The sequence below is a fragment of the Bufo gargarizans genome, chromosome 6 (genome assembly GCF_014858855.1).
Source record: "Bufo gargarizans isolate SCDJY-AF-19 chromosome 6, ASM1485885v1, whole genome shotgun sequence".
NCBI lineage: Eukaryota > Metazoa > Chordata > Amphibia > Anura > Bufonidae > Bufo > Bufo gargarizans.
Window position 1 is genome coordinate 364601153 of NC_058085.1, and position 18993 is coordinate 364620145.

The 18993-nt window shown below is 48.3% G+C and overlaps 1 non-coding gene across 1 annotated transcript; it reads left to right on the top strand.

The window, feature by feature from the left end:
• The first annotated feature begins 13077 nt into the window (after window positions 1-13077).
• On the top strand, window positions 13078-13261 carry LOC122942864. The gene has a single exon (XR_006390747.1). It is a non-coding gene; the product is annotated as a U2 spliceosomal RNA (small nuclear RNA).
• The last annotated feature ends 5732 nt before the right edge of the window (window positions 13262-18993 follow it).

An 18993-nucleotide genomic window follows, 5' to 3' on the forward strand; every position in this document is an offset into this window, starting at 1 on the left:
GGCAGGGCACAAAAGAGGAATTGATCATTTTTCACCAAACCATCAACTTGGGCACGGACTCCATCTCTCTCTCTCTGGACTACAGTAACACCGAAATGTCCTTTTTGGATGTTCGTGTCAAGGTAAAGGACAACACTCTAGTAACAGATTTATACACCAAACCCACAGATAAAAATAGCCTTTTAAGATTTAACTCCTTCCACCTTTCAGGTTTAATACGTTCCCTCTCCCGCTCACAACTCATGAGGGTGAAACGTATAGTGTCCGACACAAGTGTTATAGACTCTCGACTGTCAGCCATGTCTAACAAATTCTTCACGAGAGGGTTCCCAAATCATATCCTTTAGGAACATCTTAACAGAACAAAGAATCTCTCCTGTACTGACCTACTGACACCTAGAATCCACAAACATGATCGCAAGAACACGCGCATTCCATGTGTCACTACATTCTCCCACTTGAGTCAGGAGATTAAGAACATTGTGTTTAAACATTGGCGCATTTTGTCAAGGAATTTCCCCAACATCTTTTCTGAGACACCGCTCATGTCTTATAAGAGGGCGAGAAATATCAGGGACAAAGTAGTCAGGTCTGACCTTGGCTCCAATAAAAGGAACACTATACAAGGCACGATCACGGGTACCACCAACAAGGGTACATACCCATGCTTATCCTGTGCACAATGTGGTAGTTATGTTATTTACCTAATCAAATGTCCATGCGGATTGGGATACTGTCACCGCCAGATATCTGAAAAGCTCTGACAGACGTTCTTCAGAACCTCCTGCTTGAGGTTCTTTTGTTTTGGTTTCATTTTGTCATCTCGTTTCCCTCTCTCAGCTGTCATCTAGTGGCACTGATTGCATCCCTTCAAATCCCCTCCCATACTGCATCACTTTGCGGTTTATACAACTTCCTGGATTGTGTGCATGCTGCAACTGATGCTTCTACAGATAAGTCTGTTCCTTTATTTGTGGTTTCCTGTTGGCTTGATCCTAGGTGACCCTGACTCCCTCCATATTAAGTGTAGGGAGCCGTTGGTCGTGTCCCCTCACTATTATAGGGTGTTCAGGTGTCATACAGTCATGGCACGAGGGCATGCAATTATCTATCATAGAGATCTTTGCATGGGCTAAGAAGTCAGGGAGAGTTAGTTTGGGATCAAGTCAGTCGGATCTTCATTTGTTGTCTTCATTTGTTGTCTTCAGTTTTTTTTTTATAAACCGCCAAAACTGTCTTAAGCATGGATCCGGTTTTACTCTTGACTGAACGCATGCAGGCTCTTTCACTGGAGGTAGCAGATCTCCGTAAAACTATATCTCAGTTTCAGGTGACCGGTTCAGCTTGCGTTCATGGAGTTTGTTCTGAGCCTAAGATCTCGCTCCCGGATACGTTCTCCGGGGGTAGTGAGAATTTTGTTCATTTTAGAGAGGCTTACTCCATTTTCGCCTACTTCCCCATTCCTCTGGTGATGAGGAGCAGAGAGTGGGGATCATCATCTCACTGCTCAGGGATAACGCTCAGTCTTGGGCCTTTTCACTACTGGTGGGGGCACGGCCCCTCCGATCGGTGGATTAATTTTTTGTAGCCCTGGGTCGGATATATGATGATCCGGATCGTATCGCTCTTGCTGAATCTAGACTGCGTCTTTTATGCCAGGGTAAACACTCCGCAGAGAGGAATTACGATGTGGGAGATAGGGAGTTGTTGGCCATCAAGTTAGCTTTTGAGGAATGGCGCCATTGGCTAGAGGGAGCCAGACATCCTATTACTGTGTTTACCGACCATAAGAATCTGGCCTACTTGGAGTCAGCCAAGCGTCTGAACCCGAGACAGGCCAGATGGTCTTTGTTCTTTTCAAGGTTTAATTTAGTTGTCACGTTCCGCCCTTGGGTTAAGAATGTGAAGGCGGATGCCCTGTCACGTTGTTTTCTGGGAGGGGGGAACTTTGAAGACCCGGGTCCCATTTTGGCTGAAGGGGTGGTTGTCTCTGCTCTTTATCCTGAATTGGAGGCAGAGGTTCAAGCAGCCCAGGCAGAGGCTCCTGATCTTTGTCCTCCTGGGAGGTTGTTTGTGCCTCTTGCTTTACGACACAAGGTTTTTAAGGCGCACCACGATACTGTCCTTGCTGGGCACCCGGGGGGTAGAGCCACAGTGGATCTCATTGATTGGAGATTCTGGTGGCCGGCTCTTCGTAAGTCGGTTGAGGCTTTTGTGGCAGCTTGCGAGACCTGCGCTCGTGCCAAGGTCCCTCATTCATGGCCATCAGGTCCCCTTCTACCGTTACCCATTCCTTCCTGTCCTTGGACACATCTGTCCGTGGACTTCATTACGGACCTACCTCGTTCCTCGGAGAAGACTGTGATTCTGGTGGTGGTGGACCGTTTTAGCAAAATGGCGCATTTCATTCCTTTTCCTGGGTTGCCCAATGCTAAAACGCTGGCGCAGGCATTTATTGATCACATTGTCAAATTGCATGATATTCCTTCAGACATAGGGGCATGCAGTTTGTTTCCAGATTCTGGAAGGCTTTCTGTTCTCGCTTGGGGGTTCAGTTGTCATTCTCTTCTGCTTTCCACCCGCAGTCGAATGGCCAGACAGTCAATCAGAATCTGGAGACATATCTGCGCTGTTTTGTGGCGGAGAATCAGGAGGATTGGTGTTCTTTTTTGTCCCTTGCTGAGTTTGCTTTAAATAACCGTCGTCAGGAGTCCTCTGATAAGTCACCATTTTTTGGTGCATATGGGTTTCATCCGCAGTTTGGGACATTCTCTGGAGAGGGGTCTTCTGGTTTACCTGATGAGGAGAGATTCTCCTCGTCTTTGTCATCTATTTGGCAAAAGATTCAGGATAATCTAAAGAGCATGAGTGAGAGATATAAGCGTGTGGCGGATAAGAGACGTGTGCCTGGTCCGGACCTGAATGTTGGTGATCTGGTGTGGTTGTCTACTAAGAATATCAAATTGAAGGTTCCCTCCTGGAAGTTGGGTCCTAGGTTTATTGGGCCTTACAAAATTTTGTCCGTCATCAATCCTGTTGCCTACCGTCTTGATCTTCCTCAGACTTGGAAGATCCATAATGTTTTTCATAAGTCCCTATTAAAACCTTATGTCCAACCCATTGTACCCTCCTCTTTGCCTCCTCCTCCGATTGTGGTTGATGGTAGTCTTTTCAGGTCTCTAGGATTGTGGATTCTCGTATTGTCCGCGGTTCTCTCCAGTATCTCGTTCATTGGGAGGGTTATGGTCCTGAGGAGAGGATGTGGGTCCCAGTGACGGACATTAAGGCCACTCGTCTGAGTTTCTGGAGTCCACTCGTAGAAGGAGGGGTACTGTCACCGCCAGATATCTGAGAAGCTCTTGCTTGAGGTTCTTTTGTTATGGTTTCGTTTTGTCATCTCATTTCCCTCTCTCAGCTGTCAACTAGTGGCACTGATTGCATCCCTTTAAATCCCCTCCCATACTGCATCACTTTGCGGTTTATACAACTTCCTGGATTGTGTGCATGCTGCAACTGATGCTTCTACAGATTAGTCTGTTCCTTTATTTGTTTCCTGTTGGCTTGATCCTAGGTGACCCTGACTCCCTCCGTATTAAGTGTAGGGAGCCGGTGGTCGTGTCCCCTCACTATTATAGGGTGTTCAGGTGTCATACAATCGAGGCACGAGGGCATGCAATTATCTATCATAGAGATCTTTGCATGGGCTTAGAAGTCAGGGAGAGTGCTAGGGCTTTTACAGGGCTCACCCTTATGTTACTTAGTTTGGGATCAAGTCAGTCGGATGTTCATTTGTTGTCTTCTAGTTTTCTGCAACACCATCCGTGACAGATACGTTGGTGAGACTACTCAAAAAAATCAAAGATTGCATGTCCCAACACAAATCCAACATATGTACCCAAAAAACAGATGCCCCTCTGGTTCAACACTTCATGGAATATAAGCATGCCGTCAGTCAATTGCATTTTCAGGTCATTGACTGGATACCCCCCCTTAAGGCGGGATGGTAACCGTGAGCTGCAGTTACAGGAGAGAGAGATGGCATGGATCCGTCATCTGAACACCTTGCAACCTAATGGACCTAACAAAGACTATTGTATAGATTAATGGAAGTTTTATTTATGCCATAAAATTCTTCCTGTATGACCTCCATCTAATTTATATATTGCAGTTTTTTCCCACAGGGCCTGAGCCATCTAATAACGGGTGGTGACACCCGTGAAGCACGCCCCACTGTCCATTTATTTCTTGCATACTCTGGCATCGGTCGCTATGAGAGAATTGTGACTGGTACTAATTTAGGCTTACATATACAACCATTGCAGTCTATCTAAGGTCCGCTACCCGGACGTCACTGCCTAGTTATGACAGTGCTTATGCCATTCTCTAAGGTCCGTTACCCTTATGCTGGTGCCCTGTTGTGACATGGCGGATCCTATTCCCCCTAGTCTGAGTGCGCTTGCGCGCGCCTTGTTTCTCATGTTGGGCTGCTATGACCTCACCCAATATGGCTCTTACATATGTCCCGTCCCTCAGTACGCCGGTGCATGCCGCCGGCTCTACACTTCCGGCTTTCCCCGCCCACTCCTTTCCACTGCCGGCCGGCTCACCGGGCACTGCAGGCGGCACTCATATGGCCACTACACGCGTGCACCGCCATTGGCAGCCCCGTGCGCCTGTGCCAGTCTTGCGCCAACCAGGATCGCCCCCTGCCTATTTAACATGGCATCCCACAGGTCCCATTAGCGCCGACTCTTTCCCGCGGTCCAGTGGACACTCTTCTGGTAAGCCCGTTTTTTCCTATCACTGGAGGTGGGTGTTATGTAGCGTCTAACCTCTCCTTTGTGTCAAAAACCTTTGCCATATGTTACTTTACTGTTGTTTTCTAAATTATGCTTCAGCATTACAGTGCCCCCTGGTGGTCACTCTCTATTCTGTCTACTAGATGTACTGATGAGATGTACTGATTATCACTGATGAAACTTACTGATGAAATTTATTGATTAAATTTGTGGATGAACTTGTACCGATTAAATTTTCGGATAAATACTTACTGGAGAAATTAATTTATGATATCCATGGATCCGTGGCATGATCCATTACGTGGATACGTGTTTTTCTATCAATCATGTAAACTTTTGTGAATCATGTTCTTTCAATTGTTGTATATTTACATGTACCTATTTTTCTATTTTTGTACATCAGCCTGACAAAGGGCATCCTATGTGCCCAAAACGTTGCTTTGTGTGCCACCATGTCCGGCCAATAAAAAACAATTAAGCATCATAAAAAAATTGGAGAGCTGTCTGAATTGTTTGACACAAATTGAGTTCCAGGAGGTGGAGCCAGGAACAAACCCCTGACGAGCACCCACACCAGCCAGAATAGACAGAGTGTTGTGATCAACTAGGATTATCTCATCACAGTGTTGGCGCCTAGAGACTGAGACCAGGCCTGTAGTTAGTTAGACTCTCTGTTTGTGTCAGGCCACAAGTGTTAATACTGTTCAATTCAAGGACTCCATAACTTAAAGTGACATTTCACATTGGAGAGCTGATAAAATTCTCACAAACTCAAGCCAGGCTGGCGTTTTTTGCTCAGGAGGAATACTCAGGCACGTGCTACAGGACCAGTTATGGGAGGGGGGATACTGTAGAACTTGGTAAGATTGTAAGCTGTTGTGCTGCACCGTAGGATAGCCCGTAATACACACCCATACAGTGGTTCTTGTTTTTAGGGTAATAACAGGTAAGGTGTAGCAGTTTAGTTGTGCCGGCCAGTAGGTAAATTACTGCACTTTCCTCCTTCATCCATCGGATGGCGCCGAGGGAGCACAAGGGTCTCAGCCTTCGGGCAGGGTGTATGTACATTTATTGTATGTTCTCAGCATGTGTGGTTGTGTTTATTGTCAAATTTAAGTAAAATTCAGTTTTGGCAAAAGCTGGTGTTGGTGTTGCTTTCCTCATTCGTGACTTCACTGTATCCTGGGGAGACCACCCCGGTACACGGCTTACACATCCTTCCAACACTTCAAATCCCACCTCACATACATAGACTACAGCAGAATATGCCTGGAAAATACAATAAACTAGCAGGGGTCAGAAGTGGAGCATGAACCTCTGATGTCAAACAGGACAAATAGGAAGTCAGCTGAATTCTGCATGCTTCTCTTGCTGGAGTAGATCAGTATAAGAGTTTCAGGATTTTTCAAATACACTTTTCTGTAAAAACTTGTGTCAATCACAAATATCGCCACTTTGAGAATTTGCGAAGATTTAGAATATAGTACTATATATTCATATTCTCGAATATTCTACATTTTTATTTCATCAGTAACCTCCCTTCTTGCTTGTGGGCCAATGAGCAGGCTGCAATGTCTTTGTCTGAGCTTAGCAACACCCCTAGCAACCAATAGGAAAGTTGCCTCCCCCTTACTATATAAGAACCTCCCCAGCAGCCGTTTTCTGCAGTTTTATGGAGTTCTGAGAGAGAGCAGTGTCATTGCTGTGCTCTGTGCTTTACTGTTTAATTTCATTAGATAGTTAGATAGCTTATATACACTCACCTAAAGAATTATTAGGAACACCTGTTCTACTTCTCATTAATGCGATTATCTAGTCAACCAATCACATGGCAGTTGCTTCAATGCATGTAGGGTTGTGGTCCTGGTCAAGACAATCTCCTGAACTCCAAACTGAATGTCAGAATGGGAAAGAAAGGTGATTTAAGCAATTTTGAGCGTGGCATGGTTGTTGGTGCCAGACGGGCTGGTCTGAGTATTTCACAATCTGCTCAGTTACTGGGATTTTCACGCACAACCATTTCTAGGGTTTACAAAGAATGGTGTGAAAAGGGAAAAACATCCAGTATGCGGCAGTCCTGTGGGCGAGAATGCCTTGTTGATGCTAGAGGTCAGAGGAGAATGGTCCGACTGATTCAAGCTGATAGAAGAGCAACGTTGACTGAAATAACCACTCGTTACAACCGAGGTCTGCAGCAAAGCGTTTGTGAAGCCACAACACGCACAACCTTGAGGCGGATGGGCTACAACAGCAAAAGACCCCACCGGGTACCTCTCATCTCCACTACAAATAGGAAAAAGAGGCTACAATTTGCACGAGCTCACCAAAATTGGACTGTTGAAGACTGGAAAAATGTTGCCTGGTCTGATGAGTCTTGATTTCTCTTGAGACATTCAAATGGTAGAGTCCAAATGTGGCGTAAACAGAATGAGAACATGTATCCATCATGCCTTGTTACCACTGTGCAGGCTGGTGGTGGTGGTATAATGGTGTGGGGGATGTTTTCTGGGCACACTTTAGGCCCCTTAGTGCCAATTGGCCATCGTTTAAATGCCACGGGCTACCTGAGCATTGTTTCTGACCTTGTCCATCACTTCATGACCACCATGTACCCATCCTCTGATGGCTACTTCCAGCAGGATAATGCACCATGTCCAGAGGCGTACATAGGAATCACTGGGCCCCATAGCAAAAATCTGAATTGGGCCCCTTAACCCCGCCCACTACCCACCATGGCCCCTCCCACTTCCTGACTTTGCCCCTCCCATGCCACACCCCCATTAAATAAATTTATACATGACCTACAGAAACTGTTAGGGGTTTCCTGGGGGTGACCTGTCACATGGGATATCTGCTGCAGCCTGCAGGTCTCCTTATTTGGGGTGCCATGTTAGGCTACTTTCACACTTGCGTTCGGGTCTCCGCTTGTGAGTTCCGTTTGAAGGCTCTCACAAGCGGCACCGAACGGATCCGTCCAGCCCTAATGCATTCTGAGTGGATGCGGATCCGCTCAGAATGCATCAGTATGGCTCCGTCTGTCCTCCGCTCAGCAGGCGGACACTTGAACGCTGCTTGCAGCGTTCGGGTGTCCGCCTGGCCGTGCAGAGGCAAACGGATCCGTCCAGACTTACAATGTAAGTCAATGGGGACGGATCCGTTTGAAGTTGACACAGTATGGCTCAATTTTCAAACGGATCCGTCCCCCATTGACTTTCAATGTAAAGTCAAAACGGATCCGTTTGCACTATCATGAACAAAAAAATGTTTTGTTTTTTTTTGTTCATGTTAATGCAAACGGATCCGTTCTGAACGGATCTAAGCGTTTGCATTATAGGTGCGGATCCGTCTGTGCAGACACCAGACGGATCCGCTCTGAACGCAAGTGTGAAAGTAGCCTTAAAGGGAATCTGTCACTAGCAATTTACCCCCAATTTTTTTTTCATGAATCCATGTTTAACAGAGTACCTGTTTTCCATCTGTCTTGTTCTTTTGATTGCGAGTCTTGTCATGTCTTCAAAAAATCGATTCTTATGATATGTAAATGACGCTGTAAGGAGCCCAGAGGGGCGTTATTCTTTCTCCACTGTGCCCAGGAACGGTGCCCCTCTGAAGTGCCGTGCCCGGCTAAGTTTGAAAACTAATAACGCCTCCAAGTTCATCTAAATCGCCTCCCAGAGGCACGGCTAAGTGCTCAACACCCCCCTCCTCAGTGCCGCGCTCTGCGGCAAACACCCCGATCCTCCTCTCGCCGGCATCCCAAATCCCGCGCAGGCGCAGTGCCGTCAGTCATCTTATCATAGCGCAGGCAATCGCCGGCACTGCGCCTGCGCGGGATTTGGGATGCCAGCGAGAGGAGGATCGGATTTGGGAGGCGATTTAGATGAACTTGGAGGCGTTATTAGTTTTCAAATTTAGCCGGGCACGGCACTTCAGAGGGGCGTTCCTGGGCACCGTGGAGAAAGAATAACGCCCCTCTGGGCTCCTTACAGCGTCATTTACATATCATAAGAATCGATTTTTTGAAGAAATGACAAGACTCACAATCAAAAGAACAAGACAGATGGAAAAAAGGTACTCATGGATCCATGTTTAATAAAGTACCTTTTTTCCATCTGTGTTCTTCTTTTCCATGTCAGTCTTGTCCTTTCTTCTAAAAATCGATTCTTGCTGTAAGGACTGGAGCCCAGAGGGGCGTTTTTCTTTCTCCACGGTGCCCAGGAAGTTGGAACGGTGCCCCTCTGATTAGTGCCGTGCCCGCCTAAATATGAACTACTAACGCCAGGCTCCATCATTTAGCTGAATCGCCTCCCAGAGGCGCGGCTAAGTCCTCGACACCCGCCCCCCTCCTCGGCGCTGCGCTCTGAAACACCCGATCCTCCTCTCGTCGGCGTCCCAAATCCCGCGCAGGCGCAGTGCCGGCGATTGCCTGCGCCTGCGCTCTGATAATACGGCTGAGGGCGACAGCTTCAACATCGTCACTGGGCTCGGCGCATGCCCAGTGACGATGTTGAAGCTGTCGCCCTCAGCCGTATTATCAGAGCGCAGGCGCAGGCAATCGCCGGCACTGCGCCTGCGCGGGATTTGGGACGCCGACGAGAGGAGGATCGGGTGTTTCAGAGCGCAGCGCCGAGGAGGGGGGCGGGTGTCTAGGACTTAGCCGCGCCTCTGGGAGGCGATTCAGCTAAACATGGGGGGGGGCCCTGGGGAGAAAAGCAGCCGCATAGCCGGCTGCAGGTCATCAGTGGGCGGGGCCTTATCTGCGCTACGGGCCCCCCAGTGCCGCGGGCCCCATAGCAGTGGCGTGGTCTGCCTCTATGGGCGGTACGCCACTGACCATGTCACAAAGCTCAAATCATTTCAAATTGGTTTCTTGAACATGACAATGAGTTCACTGTACTAAAATGGCCCCCACAGTCACCAGATCTCAACCCAATAGAGCATCTTTGGGATGTGGTGGGACGAGAGCTTCGTGCCCTGGATGTGCATCCCTCAAATCTCCATCATCTGCAAGATGCTATCCTATCAATATGGGCCAACATTTCTAAAGAATGCTATCAGCACCTTGTTGAATCAATGCCACGTAGAATTAAGGCAGTTCTGAAGGCAAAAGGGGGTTCAACACCAGATTAGTATGGTGTTCCTAATAATTCTTTAGGTGAGTGTATATAATACAGATAGTTAGTGGGAGATAGTCAGTGTAGGTTATATCCTGATATAGTGTAGCTGTATAGATGTATATTGTTTATACTAAGGCACAAAGGATTTGGATCCTGTTTGCGGACGCCAAAATGATGCAGTGGACCGGAACCCAGGTGCACAGTGGGTTTATGGGGGTAGTAGTCGTACTCACGGTTTTATAGCTCCCTGGGTCGGCGTGCAGTGATGAGTAAGACAGCAATAAATCCTCCGGGGCACTCTCTCTTGCAGGGAACACCAGCCAGATGTTGGTTGAGGTGCCCTTGATGGCAATGGGTATGCTTAGGGTGCTTTGGCGGCTGAGCCCCTGTGTTCGTGATGCCAGCACCGTGAGGTGCAATTAGGAGATGATGTGGAATAAGGAGACCAAGTTTCTTAACAAACTCCCAGTACTTTACTGAAGCTGATCCAAAGGTCATCAATGTATGCAAAAGTCATATACAGCAAGGCAGCTTTTACAGTGATCCAGATTAGTTCCCAGAAGTTGCATAAGGAGCAGTTTTCCATGACAATCAATCTTTCTCCCTTGTTTATCCAGGTTGGAGGGATGGACTATCTCTGCGGTACTGTATAATCATATACTTCTGTATCCTCTCTAGGAATACTATATGCTGACAAATGGGCAGCTTGTAGCTTAGAATCTCTTCACCTAATGCAAAGGAGACTAGAGCCTGATAAACAATAGTTACCTTCCTTTGCCAATATTCTCCCTCCCTCTCTGAGTTGCCTGGTTCCTCTGTAATCTTTTCCTTCTATGGGCTGGTGCATGGAACTAACTATGGAGTTTGGATAACTCTCCAAAATGGCTGCTGAGGTCATACATCACACACACTGACCTTCTTCTCCTTCTCCCCTGTACTGTGTGCAGGGCGGAGTCAGCCCTCCTGGGAGGCTTGTTAGACCCCTTCCCCTCTATATGCAACTTTATTGGAACTCCTATACAAGCACAATTTACATGAAACACGATCACAGTATTAAGCAGTGTGTTTCAGGACACTGCACATACATGCTACAGATAGCGCTGTGATGTCACAGGTTCACAACAATACTTAGTGCGCCAATCAGTAATATGAGACCTGCTAAAATGTGAAGTTGCACGTATTGAGGAAAAATATGCGCATCATTAATTGTCGATTTGTGCAATCGCGAATATATTGGATATCTGCATATAAAGCTATTGTAATGTTCTGCCGTGCCAATCATTTTCTCCAGTCTCAGGAAACTTCTAGCAGCTTGAAAAATGTAGCAACAGTGACCCACGCCTGTATTGCATGCGCATTCCGCGAATATTACATTGCCGATTTTCACAATCAAGAAAATAATCGCAAATTCTTGAATATATGACGAATATTCGCCCAAATATTCGGGAAATATCGCAAATTCAAATATTGCCCCTGCCACTCATCACTAGTCATCTATGTGGAGGGAGGACTGTACCACATTCATGTCTGGGGGGGTGTTTTGTATACTCTCTGTTCCCTTCACTCCATGGGTTCACAGAACAATTGTCTTAGGAATCTAAGAAAGAAAAGAAGAAAATCTAAGTATGAGGTTGTCAGGAGAAAACAGTCTTGTGGTATTAGTGGTGGTTGGTGGTCAGAGATTAGACAGGCTGGAGGATGGACATGGGCCCTGCTCCTGTAGAACATCTTTCACAAAGATGGATGATTAATCATCAATAGGGATGAACAGACCGGTAGATGTCCTGGTTCGAGGGGTTCGGCTGAACTTTGTTTCAAAGTTTGGTTCGGGTTCCGAACTTGACCTGAACTTGACCCCGAACAACGAACCCCATTGGGGCGTAAAATGACTGTAAAAAGGTCATAGAAAGGGCTAGAGGGCTGCAAAAGGCTCCAAAGTAGGCATAAGGGCAGAACAATTGCCCTGCAAACAAATATGGATAGGGAAATGACTTAAAATAACATAAAATACATAAAAATAAAAAATAACAATCTTGAACCAAGAAGCAGAGGTCCAAGTGGGGTAGGAAGTTGAGGAGACTGTGGATGTGGTGGTGTAGGTGGAAGAAGCGGAGGAGGTGGAGGAACAAGCCAACACGCTTTCTGTTTTTGTTTTTTAAATGTGTCAATTCTGTGTGTGACCTTTAGCCATTTTTGGGGGTGTGGCAGGTATATTACCGTACTCTGCTCTGACAATATAAGACATAATAATCTTGAGCCAGGAAATGGAGGTCCGAGTAGAGGAGAAGGCAGATGTGGCCGTGCAGGCGGAAGAGGCGTATGAGGAAGCCAAGACTGTTTCTGTTTTTTATTTTTTCCAGGTGTCCGTGAATTCTGTGTCAGGTTGCTAAGGGCCACAGCGTGACTGGGCAAAAAATTTCAGCTCAGTTATAGATCTCAGTGTGTTAGGGACCCATCTGCAGAAGCCACCTTGACGCCTGGTAGATGGACCCGACACGTATGTGCGCTAAGAGCTTCCATTACTCATTTATAGTTGGTATTGTACCACTTTTATCTAGAATGACCGCCATTTCTTAGCTCTATTGTTTGTATATATAATGGTGTGCCGCCATCTTGTTTTTTGCAGTTATAGATCTCCCCCTATCTGGGGACTATATATTAAGAGAATTTTTCTCCTACTACAGTAAGGGATGTTCTAAATTTTAAAAAAATTATAGAGTGTCACAGACACACTCCACAGATGAATTTCTTCTCCCACAAGTTAGACAGATGAAGGTGATGTTCCTAATAAAAAATGTATTTTATTTTTCATTTTTGTTTTTTCATTACTTTAGGCCCAAAACCGTGGGAAATGGCAAAGAGAATGCACAAAGTGAGTGGGGAAGTGGGTAGAGAGGCTGTCCCAGAAGGCCGGGACAGACGGCGCGCTTTGGCAACAGGACATACGTGCGAGGAAAAAGGTGTGGCCAAAAATGGGTGTGTTATGCAGATTAGGAACCTGAAGAGGCGCATTTTGGTGAGGGCAGAGCGACAGATGATCTCCCTGTTTTGTCGGAGCGACATGCCTCCTGGAATTGGGCTGGGGCCTGGAGGCTGTTGCCTTGAGAAGTGTTCTGCTTCGGCGAATGGCGGCCTTGGCGGGCGAACCCTTTTCAGGTTACCTGTTTTCGTCCTTTATGGTGTGATAACCTGTAGTATTTTTTCTTCTTAGTTTAATATCTCCTACGTCCCCTATCTGGCAACCATATATCAAATGTATTTTTAGGACAGGGAGAGTAAAAAAGAGCTTGCTCTGTCCACTCCACGCATTGACCTACTCTACTGTAGATCGCCGGTGTGTGTGACTGTGTTTGCCGGACTCTAAGGCCTGCAAACAGATATGCGGGCAAGGCCATGTCATGCTTGTTTCTCCTGCTCCTCTGGAAGGGTCTAGGCTGTGACAAGTAGGACAGATGCGCTGGAGTCTAACAACGGTTGGGTGCGGTTGGTATACTTCTCTTCTCAGCCAATATGAGACATAATAATCTTGAGCAAGGAGGCTTAGGTCCCAGTGGAGGAGGCGGATGTGGCAGTGCAGCCGGAGGAAGTTACCAACCTTTCTTTTTTTGTTTGTGGAGGCCCCAAAACAATAGGAAATAGCAAGAAGAAAGTAAAAGATAGGACAGCACTACCCTTCGAGTTGTCTCAAAAAGTCCATACTGTGGCGGTGCCTGTGGTGTCGGATCCTAGCCTCTAGAGAACCCACGATGCAGAAATACAGGAAAAAACTGCGGCACTCCAACTTCTCAGAATACATCCGTGTTTATTGTTCACCTCCACCGAGTCTTTGTCAAGCATAGTGTGTTACAATATGCGGTCTGTCCCTAAGGTGCTTCCCTCTTTCCCAACATGAGTTAACCCATATGTCCCACAACAATGTTATCACTAGAGTTGAGCGAACACCTGGATGTTCGGGTTCGAGAAGTTCGGCCGAACATCCCGGAAATGTTCGGGTTCGGGATCCGAACCCGATCCGAACTTCGTCCCGAACCCGAACCCCATTGAAGTCAATGGGGACCCGAACTTTTCGGCACTAAAACGGCTGTAAAACAGCCCAGGAAAGGGCTAGAGGGCTGCAAAAGGCAGCAACATGTAGGTAAATCCCCTGCAAACAAATGTGGATAGGGAAATTAATTAAAATAAAAATTAAATAAATAAAAATTAACCAAAATCAATTGGAGAGAGGTTCCATAGCAGAGAATCTGGCTTCCCGTCACCCACCACTGGAACAGTCCATTCTCAGATATTTAGGCCCCGGCACCCAGGCAGAGGAGAGAGGTCCCGTAACAGACAATCTGGCTTCATGTCAGCAGAGAATCAGTCTTCATGTCATAGCAGAGAATCAGGCTTCACGTCAGCCACCACTGCAACAGTCCATTTTCATAAATTTAGGCCCAGCACGCAGGCAGAGGAGAGAGGTCCCGTAACAGACAATCTGGCTTCATGTCAGCAGAGAATTAGTCTGCATGTCATAGCAGAGAATGAGGCTTCACGTCAGCCACCAATGCAACAGTCCATTGTCAGATATTTAGGCCCAGCACCCAGGCAGAGGAGAGAGGTCCCGTAACAGACAATCTGGCTTCATGTCAGGAGAGAATCAGTCTTCATGTCATAGCAGAGAATCAGGCTTCACGTCACCCACCACTGCAACAGTCCATTTTCATAAATTTAGGCCCAGCACCCAGGCAGAGGAGAGAGGTCCCGTAACAGACAATCTGGCTTCATGTCAGCAGAGAATTAGTCTGCATGTCATAGCAGAGAATCAGGCTTCACGTCAGCCACCAATGCAACAGTCCATTGTCAGATATTTAGGCCCAGCACCCAGGCAGAGGAGAGAGGTCCCGTAACAGAGGATCTGGCTTCATGTCACCAGAGAATCAGTCTGCATGTCATAGCAGAGAATCAGGCTTCACGTCACCCACCACTGCAACAGTCCATTTTCATAAATTTAGGCCCAGCACCCAGGCAGAGGAGAGAGGTCCCGTAACAGAGGATCTGGCTTCATGTCACCAGAGAATCAGTCTGCATGTCATAGCAGAGAATCAGGCTTCACGTCAGCCACCACTGCAACAATCCATTGGCATATATTTAGGCCTAGCACACAGGCAGAGGAGAGAGGTCCCGTAACAGACAATCTGGCTTCATGTCAGCAGAGAATCAGTCTTCATATCATAGCAGAGAATCAGGCTTCACGTCAGCCACCAATGCAACAGTCCATTGTCAGATATTTAGGCCCAGCACCCAGGCAGAGGAGAGAGGTCCCGTAACAGAGGATCTGGCTTCATGTCAGCAGAGAATCAGTCTTCATGTCATAGCAGAGAATCAGGCTTCACGTCACCCACCACTGTAAGAGTCCATTTTCATAAATTTAGGCCCAGCACCCAGGCAGAGGAGAGAGGTCCCGTAACAGACAATCTGGCTTCATGTCAGCAGAGAATTAGTCTGCATGTCATAGCAGAGAATCAGGCTTCACGTCAGCCACCACTGCAACAGTCCATTGTCATAAATTCAGGCCCAGCACCCAGGCAGAGGAGAGAGGTCCCGTAACAGACAATCTGGCTTCATGTCAGCAGAGAATCAGTCTGCATGTCATAGCAGAGAATGAGGCTTCACGTCACCCACCACTGCAACAGTCCATTTTCATAAATTTAGGCCCAGCACCCAGGCAGAGGAGAGAGGTCCCGTAACAGAGGATCTGGCTTCATGTCAGCAGAGAATCAGTCTGCATGTCATAGCAGAGAATCAGGCTTCACGTCAGCCACCACTGCAACAGTCCATTGTCATAAATTTAGGCCCAGCACCCAGGCAGAGGAGAGAGGTCCCGTAACAGACAATCTGGCTTCATGTCAGCAGAGAATTAGTCTGCATGTCATAGCAGAGAATCAGGCTTCACGTCAGCCACCACTGCAACAATCCATTGGCATATATTTAGGCCTAGCACACAGGCAGAGGAGAGAGGTCCCGTAACAGACAATCTGGCTTCATGTCAGCAGAGAATCAGTCTTCATATCATAGCAGAGAATCAGGCTTCACGTCAGCCACCAATGCAACAGTCCATTGTCAGATATTTAGGCCCAGCACCCAGGCAGAGGAGAGAGGTCCCGTAACAGACAATCTGGCTTCATGTCAGCAGAGAATCAGTCTGCATGTCATAGCAGAGAATGAGGCTTCACGTCACCCACCACTGCAACAGTCCATTTTCATAAATTTAGGCCCAGCACCCAGGCAGAGGAGAGAGGTCCCGTAACAGAGGATCTGGCTTCATGTCAGCAGAGAATCAGTCTGCATGTCATAGCAGAGAATCAGGCTTCACGTCAGCCACCACTGCAACAGTCCATTGTCATAAATTCAGGCCCAGCACCCAGGCAGAGGAGAGAGGTCCCGTAACAGACAATCTGGCTTCATGTCACCAGAGAATCAGTCTGCATGTCATAGCAGAGAATGAGGCTTCACGTCAGCCACCACTGCAACAATCCATTGGCATATATTTAGGCCTAGCACACAGGCAGAGGAGAGGTTCATTCAACTTTGGGTAGCCTTGCAATATAATGGTAAAATGAAAATAAAAATAGGATTGAATGAGGAAGTGCCCTGGAGTCCAATAATATATGGTTATGGGGAGGTAGTTAATGTCTAATCTGGACAAGGGACGGACAGGTCCTGTGGGATCCATGCCTGGTTCATTTTTATGAACGTCAGCTTGTCCACATTGGCTGTAGACAGGCGGCTGCGTTTGTCTGTAATGACGCCCCCTGCCGTGCTGAATACACGTTCAGACAAAACGCTGGCTGCCGGGCAGGCCAGCACCTCCAAGGCATAAAAGGCTAGCTCTGGCCACGTGGACAATTTAGAGACCCAGAAGTTGAATGGGGCCGAACCATCAGTCAGTACGTGGAGGGGTGTGCACACGTACTGTTCCACCATGTTAGTGAAATGTTGCCTCCTGCTAACACGTTGCGTATCAGGTGGTGGTGCAGTTAGCTGTGGCGTGTTGACAAAAGTTTTCCACATCTCTGCCATGCTAACCCTGCCCTCAGAGGAGCTGGCCGTGACACAGCTGCCTTGGCGACCTCTTGCTCCTCCTCTGCCTTGGCCTTGGGCTTCCACTTGTTCCCCTGTGACATTTGGGAATGCTCTCAGTAGCGCGTCTACCAACGTGCGCTTGTACTCGCGCATCTTCCTATCACGCTCCAGTGCAGGAAGTAAGGTGGGCACATTGTCTTTGTAGCGTGGATCCAGCAGGGTGGCAACCCAGTAGTCCGCACAGGTTAAAATGTGGGCAACTCTGCTGTCGTTGCGCAGGCACTGCAGCATGTAGTCGCTCATGTGTGCCAGGCTGCCCAGGGGTAAGGACAAGCTGTCCTCTGTGGGAGGCGTATCGTCATCGTCCTGCCTTTCCCCCCAGCCACGCACCAGTGATGGACCCGAGCTGCGTTGGGTGCCACCCCGCTGTGACCATGCTTCATCCTCATCCTCCTCCACCTCCTCCTCATCCTCGTCCTCCTCGTCCTCCAGTAGTGGGCCCTGGCTGGCCACATTTGTACCTGGCCTCTGCTGTTGCCAAAAACCTCCCTCTGAGTCACTTCGAAGAGACTGGCCTGAAAGTGCTAAAAATGACCCCTCTTCCTCCTCCTCCTCCTCCTCCTCCTCCTCCTGGGCCACCTCCTCTTCCATCATCGCCCTAAGTGTTTTCTCAAGGAGACATAGAAGTGGTATTGTAACGCTGATAACGGTGTCATCGCCACTGGCCATGTTGGTGGAGTACTCGAAACAGCGCAACAGGGCACACAGGTCTCGCATGGAGGCCCAGTCATTGGTGGTGAAGTGGTGCTGTTCTGTAGTGCGACTGACCCGTGCGTGCTGCAGCTGAAACTCCACTATGGCCTGCTGCTGCTCGCACAGTCTGTCCAGCATGTGCAAGGTGGAGTTCCACCTGGTGGGCACGTCGCATATGAGGCGGTGAGCGGGAAGGCCGAAGTTACGCTGTAGCGCAGACAGGCGAGCAGCGGCAGGATGTGAACGCCGGAAGCGCGAACAGACGGCCCGCACTTTATGCAGCAGCTCTGACATGTCGGGGTAGTTGTGAATGAACTTCTGCACCACCAAATTCAGCACATGCGCCAAGCAAGGGATGTGCGTCAAATTGGCTAGTCCCAGAGCTGCAACGAGATTTCGCCCATTATCACACACCACCAGGCCGGGCTTGAGGCTCACCGGCAGCAACCACTCGTCGGTCTGTTGTTCAATACCCCGCCACAACTCCTGTGCGGTGTGGGGCCTGTCCCCCAAACATATGAGTTTCAGAATGGCCTGCTGACGTTTACCCCGGGCTGTGCTGAAGTTGGTGGTGAAGGTGTGTGGCTGACTGGATGAGCAGGTGGAAGAAGAGGAGGAGGAAGCCGAGAAGGAGGAGGTGGCAACAGGAGGCAAAGAATGTTGCCCTGCGATCCTTGGCGGCGGAAGGACGTGCGCCAAACAGCTCTCCGCCTGGGGCCCAGCTGCCACTACATTTACCCAGTGTGCAGTTAGGGAGATATAGCGTCCCTGGCCGTGCTTACTGGTCCACGTATCTGTGGTTAGGTGGACCTTGCTACAGATGGCGTTGCGCAGTGCACACTTGATTTTATCGGATACTTGGTTGTGCAGGGAAGGCACGGCTCTCTTGGAGAAGTAGTGCCGGCTGGGAACAACATACTGTGGGACAGCAAGCGACATGAGCTGTTTGAAGCTGTCTGTGTCCACCAGCCTAAATGACAGCATTTCATAGGCCAGTAGTTTAGAAATGCTGGCATTCAGGGCCAGGGATCGAGGGTGGCTAGGTGGGAATTTACGCTTTCTATCAAATGTTTGTGAGATGGAGAGCTGAACGCTGGCGTGTGACATGGTTGAGACGCTTGGTGACGGAGGTGGTGGTGGTGGTGTTGGTGGTACATCCCCTGTTTGCTGGGCGGCAGGTGCCAACGTTCCTCCAGAGGCGGAGGAAGAGGCCGAGGCGGCAGCAGCAGAATAGGCCGAGGCGGCAGCAGCAGAAGAGGTAG